The sequence below is a fragment of the Vombatus ursinus genome, unplaced genomic scaffold, assembly GCF_900497805.2.
Source record: "Vombatus ursinus unplaced genomic scaffold, bare-nosed wombat genome assembly UNPS02011014.1, whole genome shotgun sequence".
NCBI lineage: Eukaryota > Metazoa > Chordata > Mammalia > Diprotodontia > Vombatidae > Vombatus > Vombatus ursinus.
In genome coordinates, this window is record NW_020950792.1 from 16769405 (window position 1) to 16786809 (window position 17405).

Sequence of the window (17405 nt, forward strand, 5' to 3'; positions counted from 1 at the left end):
TCATCAGGGACTCAATGGATTTGAACTGCCTATATTCATATGTGGGAAGATGATACATGTAACTCCTAAGAACTTTATCAGTATTAGGGTTGTTAGAAGGAGTCTGCATAGACAGAGAGCATGGGTATGAGTCTATTATGTTGGTATGATCACCAAAAAAAAAAAAAGGATATAGGTGTTGGAAAGAAGAATGCACTGAAAGAAGGGGGAAAAAAGAAGTAGAATGTGACAATTTTTTTCTCATAAAGGAGACATGCAAGGGAGAGCTTTTATAGTGGAGGGCAAAAGGGGCGGGTGGCAGGCAATGCTTAAACTTCACTCTCATCAGAATCGTTTCAAAGAAAAAAAAGAATATATATAGATATAGATATAGACATCTATCTGTCTATCTATCTATCCATCTATCTGTCTGTCTATCTATCCACACATACAGAGGTACGTGTGTGTGTGTGTGTGTGTGTGTGTGTGTGTGTGTGTAATTAATCAGGTATAGAATTATATCTTATCTTTCAGGGAAGTAAGGAGAAGAAAATGAGAGATGTGGCAGGGGAGTGGGGTGGTGATAAGGTAGAGGACAGTCAGGGGAAGGTAGCAGGGGAAAGGCAGGATAAAGAGAGAGAAAGATGGAGGAAAATGTATAGTTAATAATCATAACTGTGAATGTGAATGGGGTGAGCAAGAAGATTGCAGAATGGCTTGGAAACTTGAATCCAACAATAGCCTGGTTACCAGAGACACACATGGGTCAGAAAGACACACACATTTGGAATGAAGGGATAGAGCAAAGTCTATTTTGCTTTGACTGAAATGAAGAAGGTAGGAATGGCAATCATGATTTCCATTTAAACAAAAGCTAAAATAGACCTAATTGAAAGAGATAATCAGGTAAACCACCTTTTGCTAAGAGTATCATAGGCAATGAAATAATATTAAAAATATATACAAGTTTCTCTGAAAAAACCCTCATTTCTCAAATATATATGTAACAATATAAAAATAAGAGCCATTCCTCAATTGATTTTTTTTTTGTGTTTTTTTTCTCAATTGATATATATATGGTCAAAGAGAAAACAAAGAAAAAAACAGGCAGTTTTCAAAAGATGAACTCAAAGCTATCTATAGTCACATTAAAAATGTTCTAAATCACTACTCATTAGAGAAAGGCAAATTAAAACAACTCTGAGGTACCACTCCACACCTATCAGAAATGATAAATGCTGGAGGGGATGAGGGAAAATAAATATATTAATGAATTGTTGGTGGAGTAGTGAACTGGTCCAACTACTCTGTAGAACAATCTGGAACTAAGTCTAAGGGCTATAAAACTATGCTTATTCTCTGATCCAGAGATAACACCAGTAGTCATTACTCAGAAGATATAAAATAAAAAGGAAAAGGAATGATATGTACAAAAATATTTTAGCCATTCTTTTTGTTGTGGCATGTGGCAAAGAATTGGAAATTAAATGGATGCTATCAATAGGGGAATGGCTAAACAAGTTGTGGCATATAATTATGATGGAGTACTACTGTCCTAACAAAGAAATGATGAGGGGCTTGGTTTCAGAGAAAGAAAAAATAAACAAAGTAAGACCTATATGAACTGAGGGAAAATGAAGTAAAAATAACCCAAAGATAATTCTGCACATTAACACCTACATTGTTAATGATGACCAACTGTGAAAGATTTGCCTACTCTGATTGATATGCCTCCTTAGAGGGTAAAGAAGGTATGGTAGAGAAACAGAAAATTTAGAATTAAAAAGGAACTCAAAAATAACCTAAAAAGACAAGCTTTTAAAATAAATATTAAAAAAAAGATCCACAGAACTTAAATAGATATTTCTCTATACATAATAATTAAGCTTCCAGTTGTCTAGAATACCTAGGATTTACCACCAGTGAAGTGATGGGAGATTGTTTAAAAGAATGGCCTGAAGGTGATTAAATGTTATGAATGTAAATTAGGACACCAACATTTTTACCACAGAAAACTATGAAGTAGATCATAATGTTTTTTTTTTAATTTCCTTTGCCTTTAGTTAGGGGTCTTAATCCAGTCCCTTTCATTGACCCTAATTGTCCAGTCTGCTCTAGCCCTGTGATTTCCTCTCTGTCTAAATTTATTACAGAATCAAGATCAAGTACATTGGGCAATCTGGCTTGCCATTCCTGGCTTTCAGTTGTCATAAACACACATACACACACACATTCAGATTGGGTTTTGGGTGGCCCATAGTAAGACCAAATCTCACCTGTCACCACCTCTTCCTTGGTAAGAAGAAGATACAGAAGACATATTTCACAGAAAGTCATTTGAGATAATGATTATTCATTGCATAGATCAAAGTTATGTTTTTAGTGCTTTTTTTTTTACATTATTGTAGTAATGTAAATTATTTTACTGGTCCAAATTATTATTCTTCTGGAGCAGTTAATATAAGTATACCAAAGTTCCTCTGAATTTTCAATAATTACATTTGTTTAATGCATAATAGTATTGCATTATATTCTTATGTCGCATTGTGTTCAACCTTTACAAAATCTAAAGGTCCCCATTTTGATGCAAATATTTTGTATGTATGTGTATTATATGCATGTACATACATACACACATATACATAAACATCTATATGTGTATATACACATACATCTTACATATTTTAGAATTAAGCAATTTCCATTTTATCAGCTTTTACCAGGGCTGTACAAGGTACCTCCTTCAATTATCCACTCTTTCATGTATGTGTTTATATACTGTATGAATTCTCAGATTTAGACTGCATATTCATTGAAAGTTTATTGTGTTACATAGCATAAGGGATTCATCAAAACCTGATTTCAGTCTGTTTCCCAGTTTTCTCAATGGTCCTAGCCAAATATGCAATGTCTATCAAGTAAAAATTTTCTATTTTTGCTTATGTCTTGGTCTTGCTTGAATAATCTGTTTTGTTAGCAAGTACCAAATTACTTTCATGATTACTACTCTATATTAAAATTTAAGATACTAAAATGTGATCCCTATTTCTAATCTTTTTTATCATTTTTCCCTTAAAATTCCTGACTTTGTTCCTATACCTGAATTTTGTTATTATAATTTTTTTTATTTTAAAATTTAACATTTTTGTTGTTTGTTGCTGTGCTATATCTGAAAATTATTTGGTACTATCTTTATATCATATATAAAATGCATGAAAAATGCATATCTAATTATTAGCCTTTTTTATTATAAAGACAGTCTCAATGTTATTCATATAAGTCTTGGATATGTCTTGGTAGAAGAATACTCAGAAAGTTCATGAATTTTGTAGTTATTTTATATTGCATTTTATTGCCTACTTATTCTTTCTAGATTTTCTCTGTAATATACAGAAAAGTAATTATTTTGTGTTTATTTTATTAACTGCTTCTTCAATAATTAATCAGAGGGGTGGGTGGTGTACAAATGGTATATTTTTTTCCTCTCCTTCCTATGTTTCAAAGTATACTAATAGTTCATAATAAGGAAAGGTAAATTTAATCCAATATCTTTTAATGTCTTTAAATAAAGGAATATTATGTTTTGTCAAAGAGATTTTTTCCTAAATCTGTAGATATAATATGTCAATTAATATCTTAGTTTTAATATACTACATTTATTGTTGAACCATATCTAGATTCCTGGAATAAATTCTGTAGCATTTAATTCTATAGTTGAGAGGATGTATGTATATATATGTACACACACATATATATATACATATATATACTCATACATGTGTAGATATACACAGAGGTACTTGTGTGTGTATATATACATACGTGTGTGTATCTTCACCTGGTCCTTTTTAGATGTAGAAAAATTAACAGAAAAACAAGGACTCAGAATCTGAGTAAACTCTCAGAAAAAATGTATATATATATATATATGTGTGATAGAATGTTGGCAATTACTAAATGGGAATCATAACAACTATATAGATCCTTCAGCTACATATAGTGCTTTTACACAAACTAACTATACACTTGAGCATAAAAATTTCAAAAGCAAATTCAAAAAGGTAGAAAAATGAATCAGCCATGATGCAAAAATATGTGTATATGTATACACATATGTGTATGCATATGTGTATATATAGTGTATGTATGTATATATAGAAAGAATTTAATTACCCCATTGTGTAATACACATATATGTATATTTATGAAACTTTAAGCACTACATAGTCTGTTTCTTTTTTTTTTACAATTATCTTTTCTATGATTATCATTCCTACCACTTTTTTTTAAGATTCAAATAAGGCGTTATGAATTCTATTCATGCCTTTCATTTTAACTTGATGTATATCACTATATGCTGTGTGATTCTTCTAAATAACAAAATGTTATGTTTTCCATTTTGATCTATTTTAGTACAATGGTGTGCAGATTAGCTGGAACAAAGTGAAATAATCAAATTTGTGATATAAAATGGGCCTGATAACTTTTTATGTATTTAAAATATAAACATTCCTTATCTCCTCCCCTTCTTTCAAATACATGTTTTGTGTGATTTGGCATTGAGATCATAAGATTTTGAGACTTTTTTTTAACTTTTTCAACATGAAACTACTCATATCATATGAGAAATTAAGAATACCTTTGACAGTTTATTTTTTCCAAGGCTTACCTGGATAATAGCACATAGTTTTTTTTTTTAATAGGAATTAAATCAGACTACATCTCAGATCATAGAAACATTTCTAACTCCAATATATTTCTTTTCCAAATGCATTTCTTTTGTGTTGTGTAACATAGTATGAGTCTATGTGCTATTTACCATATCCATTTAGGGATTTTTGTAATTCTGAAATAATTAGGGGATAGCTAGTGAAATGCGAACTCTGTCTATCTCTACAATGATGAGAAATCATCAAATGTGGGTCTGGTAATGGACTGTCATTGGGGAACTAGCCTAAATAAGCATGAAGAGGCTCATACATACTAGTCCAGTCACAAGGGAAAGAGAACAGGGGGAAAATGGTGAATTTGCACATAGAAGTCTTTATTTCAAATCCTAGCTCTGTTGCTTAGCACATTAAGTAGTTTGAGACTCTTCCTTCTCTGTGGTCCGTGTTACTCTTTTTGTGTGAAGATAATGAGTTGGACTAGAGAACTTTCTGCAGTACCATTCAGCTCTAAATCTGTGATCGTAAGGTAATGGATATGTTTGGCCCTGGCCGTTCACAAAGACACCTAATGAGACATAGGGATATCTGCATCAGTCAGGGAATGCCCAGTGATTATACACCCTTTATGTAATTATAGATAAATATCTACTATTTTATTATTAAAATTTGATGTAAATATATATTAATTACATAATGACTTAAATCCACAGGTGCTGTCTTATGAGCAATTATCCTTTAAAGATTAGAGGAAGAAGATAAAAGCAACAGTAACTGATGACTCCTTGATGAGGCTCTCTGAAGCAGTTTACAGAAAACAAAGAGACAGAGAGACAGAGACAGTGAAGTTCCTATAGGTTCCTATAGGCAGAATGCATTGGAAATCACACCAAACCTGATTAACAAACTTTACCTGGTTTTGGTGATTTGTCCAACTAAAATTGGATGATCCAAAGAAATCTAAAATTAATTGCTATAGAGTGCAAAGTCTCTGGGTAGAAATAAATTCATTTTTGTCTCTTCCTCAACTCTTGCCTTCATGTTAGGGGACTTCAATATAATCTCAAATACCCTAACCTTCTAGTTCCTTAACAGATTCATTTTCAATGACTTACTCCTTTCCCTCACCCTCTCATCTCAGCACTTTTGCTCATCTTGCACTGAAAAAATTAAGGTTATTTGCCAAGAACTCCCTCTTAAACTCTTCTTATCTCATATCACTCAAATGTCTTCCTCCACTATTCCCTCCTTCATTACTGTATCATGTGAAAAGATGGCCCTTATTCTTACTAAGGAAAACCTCCATGTATGTACAAGTGATCCAATTTCATTCCTACAATGTCTTCAATCTTCAACATCCCCCTGTCAATTGGCTGCCTCTTTACTGTCTACAAACCCACCTATGTCTGCCTCATCCTCAAAAAAACAACAACAAAAAAACCCAACAACCTTCAGTTGTTGTATTCCCATTAACTGTCATTTTATATCTCTGATATCTTTCAAGGCTAAATTCATTAATAACATAGTCTATCATCAGTCCTTTCAGTTACTTTTTTTTCACTCTCTTACCTCTTCATTTGATGGAAACCTCTGTCTCTGAAGATACCAAAATGATTTTTTTTTTGGTGAGGCAATCGGGATTAAGTGACTTTCCTAGGGTCACACAGCTAGTAAGTAAGCTAGTAAGTGTCATGTGTCTGATACTGAATTTGAACTCAGGTCAGAAGGACTCCAAGCTCAGAGCTCTATGGACTGTGCCACCTAGTTGCCCCTAAAATGATTTCTTAATTGCCAAATGTAGAAACTCTGTGTGTGTGTATGTCTCTTTTTGTGTTCTCAGTTCTTAGCACAGTATTCGGTGTATTACAGCCACTTATACATGCTTAATGTTTTGACTTGATTTGACATTAAGGACAGAGGCAATGTTTCTGTTATGACAACTAATTTCCCCTTATTGGTGAGAATTGGTGAAGAATGATGGCTCAATTTGTTTCTAGGAGAAGATGGGAGGAAATGTGATGAACAGTATAAGCATAAAGGATAGAACTGTTATTAAACAATCGCTTTTGCTCAAATTCCTTTTTGTTTTTGGATTCAGTCTAAAAGACAGTGTGAAAGAGTTGTGATGATATAGATAAGGGGATAAAAATTACACTCACATATCTATTTATCTGGATAGACACAGAGACATTAAGACAGACAGATAGATAGAGGGATATGAATACAGATATTCTAAATAATAAGAATATTAATCACTTTACTTTGTATTTAAAGAATAATAAAGTCTTCCACTCTCCTGTAGACCAATACAGATATAGCAATGAAGTTAAAAACAAAGTTCTTTCAGATTCTCTCATTTTATACAAAATAAATTTAATACTTAATTAAAAAAAAACTTGGTGCTTTATTTTGCCTTTAAGTGATAATTCCTTAGATTTGTGCAGCTCCTACATTGCTAAGACTGTTCCAATGCGAACCATTCATCATTTATGATGGCATGGTAATGTGGACAAATATAGAATTTGCACTTGAAAGCTCAAAAAATCATATATAATATGTGTATATATATGTGTGTGTATGTATATTTTTCTACAACACACCCACATATTCTGTCAGTCTTAGAAAAATAAGCCCCTGTGGCATTTTCTATGATATAGAATAAATGTACAAATTGTATACTTTTCAACATATCATTATAAAGAGTTTGTTAGAGTTAATAGTTTTAGAGTTCGGTGATTTTATCAGTAGAGACATCACTTTTATATTTGTTTAAATCATATTTAATGGCAATTCAGGAGGTAGAAGGAACATTGTAACATGGAGACAATTGAATTTGGTTGGGTAAAAAATGAAGAAAATTAAATTACATTTAAAAAAATGCTTTATTGAAATCAATTAATTAATATGTATTTGTTGAGCACATAATATGTGCCAGGAACTCTGCTAAGCATTTAGAAAACAAAGATCAAAGCAAAATACAAAACCAAAACAAACAAAAAAGTGATCAAAGATCTCACACTGCAATGGGAAAGTGAACACATACAGATATGGCTATATATAAGAAACATAAAGGGCAGATACAATATAAACCAGGAGTGATACAAGCATCTTGGCAGATTATGATAGTACTCTTTGGAAAATAGAACTTAGGTTAAATTTGGAAGAAAACCAGATCTTCCCAGATGTAGAGTTCAGAAGGGAGAACTATCTAGGTATGGGGGCGGCAGAGTAAGGATAGAATACAGAGTATCTTTTCTTTTTTTTTTTTCTCTTTTTAATTTTATTTATTTATTTATTATTGGTTTTCAACATTCACTTCCATAAGCTTTCGAGTTTTCAATTTTCTCTTTCCTTTCCCTTCCCAAGACAGCATGCAATCTAAGCTCTACATATACATTTATTTTAAATATGTTTTCACATTAGTCATATTTTAAAGAAGTATTAGAACCAAAGGGAGAAAAGATCAGAAAGAAGAAACACATTTAAAAAAAAGAAACAAATAAAAGAAAAACAATAAAAGAAAAAAAAAGATTGAATAGGATCAAATATTATGCTTCCATCTGCATTTGGACTCCATGGTTCTTTTTCTGGATGCAGGTAACATTTTCCATCATGAGACTTTTGGAGGTCTTAGATCCTTGCATTGCTAAGAAGAGTTAAGTCTATCAAAGTCAGTCATCACACAGCTGTTACCATATACAATGTTCTCCTGGTTCTGCTCACTTCACTCAGCATCAGTTCATGTAAGTCTTTCCAGGTTTTTCTAAACTCTGCCTGCTCATCATTTCTTATTGCACAATAATATTCCATTACATTCATATACCATAACTTGTTTAGCCATTTCCCAATTGATGGGCAACACCTCAATTTCCAATTTTTTGCCACCACAAAAAGAGCTCCTATAAATATTTTTGTACATGTGGATCGTTTTCCCATTTGTATGATCTCTTTGGCATACAGCCATAGAAGTGGTGTTGATGGGTCAAAGGATATGCACTTTTTTATAGCCCTTTGGGCATAGCTCCAACTTGCTCCCCAAAATGGTTGGATCATTTCACAACTCCACCAAGAGTGCATTAGTGTTCCAATTTTCTCCCATAATCTCCAACATTTATCATTTTCCTGTTTTGTCATGTTGGCCAATCTGATAGGTGTGATGTGGTACCTGAGGGTTGTTTTGATTTTGTGTTTCTCTAATTAATAGTGATTTAGAGCATTTTTTCATATGACTATAGATAACTTTAAGTTCTTCATCTGAAAACTGCCTGTTCATATCCTTTGATCATTTATTAATTGGAGAATGTCTTGTATTCTTATAAATTTGACTCAGTTCTCTATATATTTTAGAAATGAGGCCTTTATCAGAGACATTGGCTGTAAAAATTCTTTCCCAGTCTGCTTTCTTTCTAATATTGGTTGCGTTGGCTTTGTGTAAAAAAAATTTCAATGTAATATAATCAAAATCATCCATTTTGCATTTCATAATGTTCTCTGTCTCATGATTGGCCATAGATCTTCAGAGATCTTCAGAGATCTGACAGATAAACTATCCCTTGCTCTCCTAATTTGCTTATAAGATCACCCTTTATGTCTAAATCATGTACTCATTTTGATTTATTTTGGCATGTGGTGTAAGATATTGGTCTAGTCCTAGTTTTTGCCATACTATTTTCCAGTTTTCACAGCATTTTTTGTTAAATAGTGAGTTCTACTCACATGTATTTATAGCAGCTCTTTCTGTGATGGCAAAGAATTAGAAATTAAGGGAATGCCCAACTATTTGCAAATGGCTGAACAAGTTGTGGTATATGAATGTAATGGAATATTATTGTGCTGTAAGAAATGCGGAGGGTGGCAGAGCCAAGATGGCAACATGAAAGCAGTGGCTTGCCTGAGCTCTACCCGAAAGCCCTCCAAATACTTGTAAAAAATAGCTATAAACAAATTCTATAGCAGCAGAACCCACAAAAAGACAGAGTGAAACAAATTTCCAACCCAAGACAACTTGGATGGTTGATTGGAAAGGTCTATCGTGCTGGGCTAGGAAAATAATACAGTTCAGTGTGGGCACACAGGCAAAGACCAGGCCTCAGCAAACCTGGAACAGGCCTCAGAGGACTGAATCACAGGCAGCTGTGGTGGTTTCCAGACTTCTCAACCCAAATATGCTGAAGACAACTTAGAAGGTTAAAAGGAAAAGTCTGTGACCACGATGAGAGAGAAGCTCCATTCCAGGCCCAGTGCAGCCTTGGAGTGAGGGCTGCTTCCCAAGCTCTTAGCCCACAGATTTAGGGGCAATCAAGTGGCTGATTAGAGGGGGATTGCAGAGATATCTTTGCTGGTGCTGAGGCAGGATTCTCTTACTTTGCCCATGCTTGGATCTGGGTCACAGTTCTGGGTGGCAGTTCTGTGGCAAGGCAGAGTGCTGTGGTGGTATAGCTTGTAGTGGTGGTGGAGAGGGAATCCTCCTCAAAGTTCCAAGATAGAAAAGAGTGCTTGTGACCACTCATAGACCAGAGTACAGGCCAGGAAAGAGTAAACGCCATGCCCTTGATCATACCACCTTGGAAGAACTGAACATTTACAGGTCCCTAGAACTATCTCTGAAAATAGCTGCACAAAACCCCTGAAGCTTGGGACAGTACATTCTCCACACTGGAAGCAGACCCCTACCTTAACAAAGAGTTTGTACTTCAAGTAATTGGCTGGGATCATGAGCAAACAAAAGTTCAAAAAAAAGTCAGACCACAGAATCTTTCTTTGGTAACAAAGAAGATCAAAATATACAACCAGAAGAACACAACAAAGTCAAAGCTTCTACATCCAAAGCCTCCAAGAAAAATAGGAATCAGTTCCAGGCCAGGGAAGAGCTCAAAAAGAATTTTGAGAAGCAAGTAAGAGAAGTAGAGGAAAAACTGGGAAGAGAAATGAAAGTGATGCAAGAAAATCATGAAATACAAGTCAACAGCTTGCTAGAGGAGACCCAAAAAATTACTGAAGAAAATAACACCTTAAAAATAGCCTAATCTGGGGCAGCTAAGTGGTGCAGTGGATAGAGCACCGACCCTGAAGTCAGGAGTACCTGAGTTCAAATCCGGCCTCAGACCAAACATGTGACACTTACTAGCTGTGTGACCCTGGGCAAGTCACTTAACCCCAATTGCCTAAAAAAAATCGCCTAACCCAAATGGCAAAAGAGGTCCAAAAAGACAATGAGGAGAAGAATGCCTTAAAACACAGAATTAGCCAGATGAAAAAAAAAGTTCAAAAACTCACTGAAGAAAATACTTCCTTAAAAATTAGAATGGAGCAAATGGAAGCTGGTGATTTTATGAGAAATGACATTGTAAAACAAAACTAAAAGAATGAAGAAATAGAAGACAATGTGAAATATCTCATTGAAAAAATAACTGACCTGGAAAATAGGTCCACGAGAGATAATTTAAAAATTATTGGACTACCTAAAAGCCATGATCAAAAAAAGAGCCTAGACATCATCTTTCAAGAAATTATCAAGGAAAACTTCCCTGATACTCTAGAACCAAAGGGTAGAATAAAAGTGGAAAGAATCCACTGATCACTTTCTAAAAGAGATCCCCAAAGGAAAACTCCTAGGAATGTTGTAGCCAAATTCCAGAGTTCCCAGGTCAAGCAGAAAATAGTGCAAGCAGCCAGAGAGAAACAAATGAAGTATTGTGGAAACACAATCAGGATAACACAGGTTTTAACAGCTTCTACATTAAGGTACTGGAAGGCTTGGAATATGATATTCTGGAGGAGATAGGATTATAGCAAAGAATCACCTACCCAGTGAAACTGAGCATAATCCTTCAGGGGAAAAATGAACATTCAGTGAAATAGAGGACCTTCAAGCATTCTTAATGAAAAGACCAGAGCTGAATAGAAAATTTGACTTTCAAATATAAGACTCAAGAGAACCATGAAAAGCTAAACATGAAAGAGAAATCATAAAGTGCTTATTAAGGTTAAACTGTTTCCATTCCTGCATAGAATGATGATATTTGTAATTCATGAGACCTTTGTCAGCATTAGAGTAGTTGGAGGGAAAAATTATATATGTATAGATAGATAGAGAGAGAGATAGAGAGATTGACAGATGAATAGATAGATGGCTAGACAGAGGGCACAGGGTGAGTTGAAGATGAAGGGATGATATCTGGACAACAAAATTAAGGGGTGAGAGAGGATTATACTGGGAGAAGGAAAAAGTGACAGGTAGAATGGGGTAAATTATCTCACATAAAACAGACAAGAAAAGGCTTTTATAGTGGAGGGGAAGTGGGAGAAGGTGAGAGGGAATGAGTGAATCTTATTCTCGTTGGATTGGGCTTAAGAAGGGAATAATATACACAATCAATTGGGTATGGAAATCTATCTTACCCTACAGGAAAATGGGGGGGAAGGGAATAAGAGAATGGGGAAATGATAGAGGGGAGGGCAGATTGGGGGAGGGGATAATCAGAAGCAAATACTTCTGAAGAGGGGCAGAGTCAAAAGAGATAATAGAATAAATGGGGGAGGCAGGTTAGGAGGAGGGGAAATATAGTTAGTTTTCCACAACATGACTACTATGGAAGTGTTTCACATAACTACACATGTATAACCTGTATCAAGTTGTTTGCCTTCTCAATGAGGGTGGGTGGAGAAGGAGGAAGGGAGAAAATTTGGAACCCAAAGTTGTTTTTTTTTTTTGCACTTTACATACTATTTTTTATTTATATTTTAAAATGTTAACAGTTTTCTGGGAACAAACTTTGTGAGGTAATGATGGTTCTTTTTTTATTAGACATGAACCTATTTAAAAACTTCTAGAAAGTTTCCATGCTCATTATTTAAGGGTAAGCCACAAGCTCATTTTAGTTGAAAGCAGACTGAATATTAGTTGTTTTGCAACATCAAAGTGATTCCATGAGTCTACACAGCCTCCCCACCTCTGTCTTTGAAGTCTCTCAGACCTTCTATGTGGAGGTTCCACTGACTTCATTGCAACAGAGTTGGACATTTTATATTCATAGTGATCCAACATGTATGCAATCTTTTCTCGAGGCACCCCATGTTTATTCCTCTTTTCTAATTCATCAGGATCAAATTTCCACCATGTTTCAGGTTTGTGGAACTCCCCTCAATATCCTTTGCCTATAGCCATTTCCATATAAGGTTTCATTTCCCAAGCTTGGGTATTAGTGTTATCTATTATAATTGGAGATCTTCCCTGATCAATAGCTTTCTTTGCTCTGTTCTGGATCCAGTCACGGGCATCTCCAAGTTGTCTAATGTTATATGTATGCCCATTTTGATGTCGAAAATAATCATCAGTGCTGAAGACAATGCCACCACAATTCTGACCAAGTAGAACATGAGACAATGTCATTTTCTCTGAACCGGGCAGACCTCTTAAGAAGATAAGTAGCCTCTTAAGCTTTTCCTCTTGGAACTGCTGGTTTATAAGCCTATCTGTTTTCTCCATCCAGAATAGAGAAGAATTTTCCCAAGATTCTTCTCTTGTTTCACAGAAACCATTACTTTCTCATCCATCTTGCTCACTGTGGCCATTTCTAGGGGCCTGTATGATACTGTTCCTCCCATCATAATCAGAATATGTTAGTCTGATCAAATGTCGGACAATTCCAATTTGTGTTGCCACTGTTTACATTATATCTATTGTACATTTCACAAAATTTAACATCTTGAGCATGGAAAACATTCAGTGGTAGAGATGGAGAGGGATTAAATCTTTGAAAATTTAAATAATAATTGAAACCAGAAGGAAAATGGGCATGAGGATTCCATAAAGAGGATTCTACTGGTTGACATTCAGGCCTAAAGGAAGGAACTGGGTTGTTAAAAAATGTAGGTTCCATTTGTCCATTAACTGGATATTCAGTGTTCCAACAAACTGGCTCATTACAAAAATATTGCTCATCAGCAGGGGGTGAATGTATACTACAAAACCAAGTATCTTTCTTTTCTTCATCATATTTTAAACTGTCATCATAATGGCCTTGATAACATAAGCTAAATTATTCCTGAGGGGGTTTAAATTCCTGACAATTGCCTTCCAAATCTTCTTTTTCATTCTCAATCTCCTGAATTTCTTTGTAAAACTGAGATGACTCATTATCTACATCCACTTTATTAGAAGAAGGGTTCTGTTTGTTTTCCACTCCACCACTGACTTTTTGTATGTGATGTTTTCTTTTGTCTCATTTATTTTCCTCAGGACTTTTGTAAATAGGTCCTATGAATGCTTGCTTGTGCTATATTCCACTTCCTCTCCACTAACTGGGATAGCTACCTTGTGATTTCTTTTCATTCTAATTTCTTTAATATTTCTTTTTCTTCTTTTTTTGTTTTATTTTATTTTATTTATTTTTATTTTACTTTTTTTTAATATTTCCGTAGACATAAGTACAGTTATTTCTAGATACTTCACTGATGTTCATGGATATTACTATAAGATTTGCATGCTGTAGGCCTTCTGAATGAAATGATTCAATAATATCTGGCCTATTATAAGAGATTACATGCCCCCAAAGGTTTCAACAAAGTTGGAGTTTCAGTCTTGCTTTCCTGAGTTTTTCCATTTTCCTTGTTGTCAAAGATGGATAAAGGTATCCAGTTGTTCTCTGTTTTCTTTTAGGATGTGTGAAAATGGCCACCGCCATCATGGAATATAGTATAAACCTCTCCTGTTGATTTCAGGTTTTTTATTGCATGTTTCACTTGTTAGGTTTTTTTTTCTTTTTTTTTTAATCAAGTCCAAGGATTAGCTTAATTTTCACAATAAGTCATCTCTCTTCCACTTAAAAACTGCATGATCTTATAGGTGAAATGATATAGATTCACAAGTTCTAATCAACCCACTACTCATTCTTCCCATCCCTAGGCATCAGAAGAACTGTGAGAAAGGAGAAAAGCAAGCCTGGCAGGTCTCAGTTCTCGAGGCTGGTGGATGCGGATGAGCCCCTGGGGCTCTGTCCACAGCTGGCAGTGTTGTGGCCCTGTCGCAAGATGTTGACTGCCCCTTCCACCAGAACTCAAAGTTTTAAAAACAAATATTAAAAATTATTTTCACTTGCAACTGGGAAATAATATATATACAGGCAATGGAGTATAGAAATCTATCCTACTTTACAGGAAAATAGAAGAGGAATGGGATAAGAGGAGGGGGGAGATAAAATGGAGGGAAGATTAGGGGAAGGGGTATTCAGAATGTATGCATTCTTATGATGGGGGGATGGATGAGATGGGGAGAAAATCTGGAACTCAAAATCTTGTGAAAGTGAATGTTGAAAACTAAAAATAAATAAGTAAATATATATATAAAACAAAAACAGAAACAAAATCAAGAAATGATGAGCAAGCAGACTTCAGAAAAAACCTGGAAAGACTTCTTTGGATTGATGCTCAGTGAAGTGAGCAGAACCAAGAGAACATTGTACATAGTACAACCAGGTTGTGCGATGACTAACTTTGATAGACTTAGCTCTTCTCAGCAATGCAAGGATCTAAGCCATCTCCAAAAGGCTCATGATGGAAAATGCTATTCACATTCAAAGAAAGAAGTATGGAGTTTGAATGTAGATTGAAGGATAATATTTGCTCTTTTTTTCTTCTATTTTGTTTTGTTTCTTCTTTCTCGTGGGTCCTCCTATTGGTTAAAATTCTTCTTTGCAACATGACTAATGTGAAAATATTTTTTAATAGGAATGTATATGTAGAGTCTATATCAGATTGCATGCTTACTTGGGAAGGGAGGTGGTGAGGGAGAGGGAGAAAATTTGAAACTCAGAAACTTTTGAAAGTGATTATTGAAAACTATAAATAAATTAATTAAAATTAAAAAAAAACATATAATGAGTTCTTATCCCAGAAGCTGGAGTCTTTGGATTTATCAAACAGTAGATTGCTATAGTCAGTGACTATTATGTCTTGCATGCATAACCTATTCCACTGATCTACCATTCTATCTCTTAACCAGTACTAAATAGTTGTGATGATTGCTGCTTTATAAAACAACTTCAGGTCTGGTATGGCTAGGCCACCTTCCCTTGCATTTCTTTTTATTAATTCTCTTGTTATTCTGGACTTTTTGTTTTTCTAGATGAATTTTGTTATTATTTTTTTCTAGCTCTATAAAATATTTTTTGGTAATTTTATTGGTATGGCACTGAAGAAATAAATTAATTAAGGTAGTATTGTTATTTTTATTATATTACCTTGGTCTACTGATGAGCAACTCATATTTTTCCAGTTATTTAGATCTTACTTTATTTGTGTGAAATGTGTTTTGTAGTTGTGTTCATATAGTTCCTTGGTTTGTTTTGGGACATAGACTCTAAAATATTTTATAATGTCTATAATAACTTTAAATGTAATTTCTCTATCTCTTGCTGTTGGGGTTGGTAAGTAATATATAGAAATGTTAAAGATTTATGTGGTTTTATTTTATATCCCGCAACTTTGCTAAATTTGTTTATTTCAAGTATTTTTTTTACTTGATTCTCTAGGATTCTCTAAGTATACCATCATATCATCTGTAAAGAGTGATAGCTTTGTTTCTTCTTTGCCTATTCTAATTTCTTCACTTTCTCTTTCTTCTCTTATTGCTAAAGTTTACATTTCTAGTACCATATTGAATAATAGTGGTGATAATGGATATCCATGTTTCAACCCTGATCTTATTGGAAATGCTTCTAACTTATCTCCATTACATATAAGGCTTGCTGATTGTTTTAGGTAGATGCTACTTATTGTAAGGAAGACTTCATTTATTCTTATGTTCTCTAGTGATTTTTTAATAGGAAAGGGTGTTGTATTTTCTCAAAAGCTTTTTCTGTTTAGGTATCATCACCATATTTTCCATAAAAACAAATTTGTAGGACTGGAATATCTTTTCTAAGGAACACTAAGTAAGCCAGTACGTCTGTACCATGGTGGAGGGTGGGAAAGGGAATTATGTGTAGAAGAGGTATAAAAAGGCCAAGTTAGGAAGAACCTTAAACAAAAAAACAGATAATTTTATTTTTGACTCAATAGTAGATATAAAAGTATCATATGTGAATGCTTTCTTTTTGTTATAATATTTAATAATTAGGCCATCTATCCATTTTGAGTTTGTTGCACTATGTATCTACTATGATGGTCTTGATTTAATTTCTGCCAGATTACTTTTCCAGGAAGTGCTGTCAAATAAAGAGTTCTTCTCTATATATTATTTCAGGTTACTAGGTTATAGAGTTCAGTCATTTATTATTTGTTATTATTTAAATTACTTCATTGTTCAAATTTTCTATATTATAGTCAGATGTGTCTCTGATGACCACCCTATAAAACAATTTGAGGTCTAGAAGCACAATTCCATCTTTGTTCATATTTATATCATTATCAAGTGTGCTTTGGTAGATTGGTTCCAAATATTTTATGCATGAAATAGTTATTTTATATGGGATATTGCCTATCTTTATTCCCTTCTGGATTTACACACATGTACACTCATACACTTGCGTATGTGTATGTGTATACATATATATGTGTATTGAAGGATACTGATATTTGTGAGTTTATATTATAAGCTATTTATTATCTAATTTTTTTTTTTGCTGATTCTTGGATTTTCAAAGTAATTCAAGATGTCATAAGTAAATAGTGATAATTTTGTCTGCTCTTTACAACCGTAACATATTGAATTTTTCTTTCTTTCTTTCTTTCTTTCTTTCTTTCTTTCTTTCTTTCTTT

At 34.0% G+C, this 17405-nt stretch overlaps 1 pseudogene; it reads right to left on the bottom strand.

Annotated features, from left to right (window-relative positions):
• Positions 1-12495: 12495 nt before the first annotated feature.
• Positions 12496-13528, bottom strand: LOC114038439 (annotated as a pseudogene).
• Positions 13529-17405: the final 3877 nt, after the last annotated feature.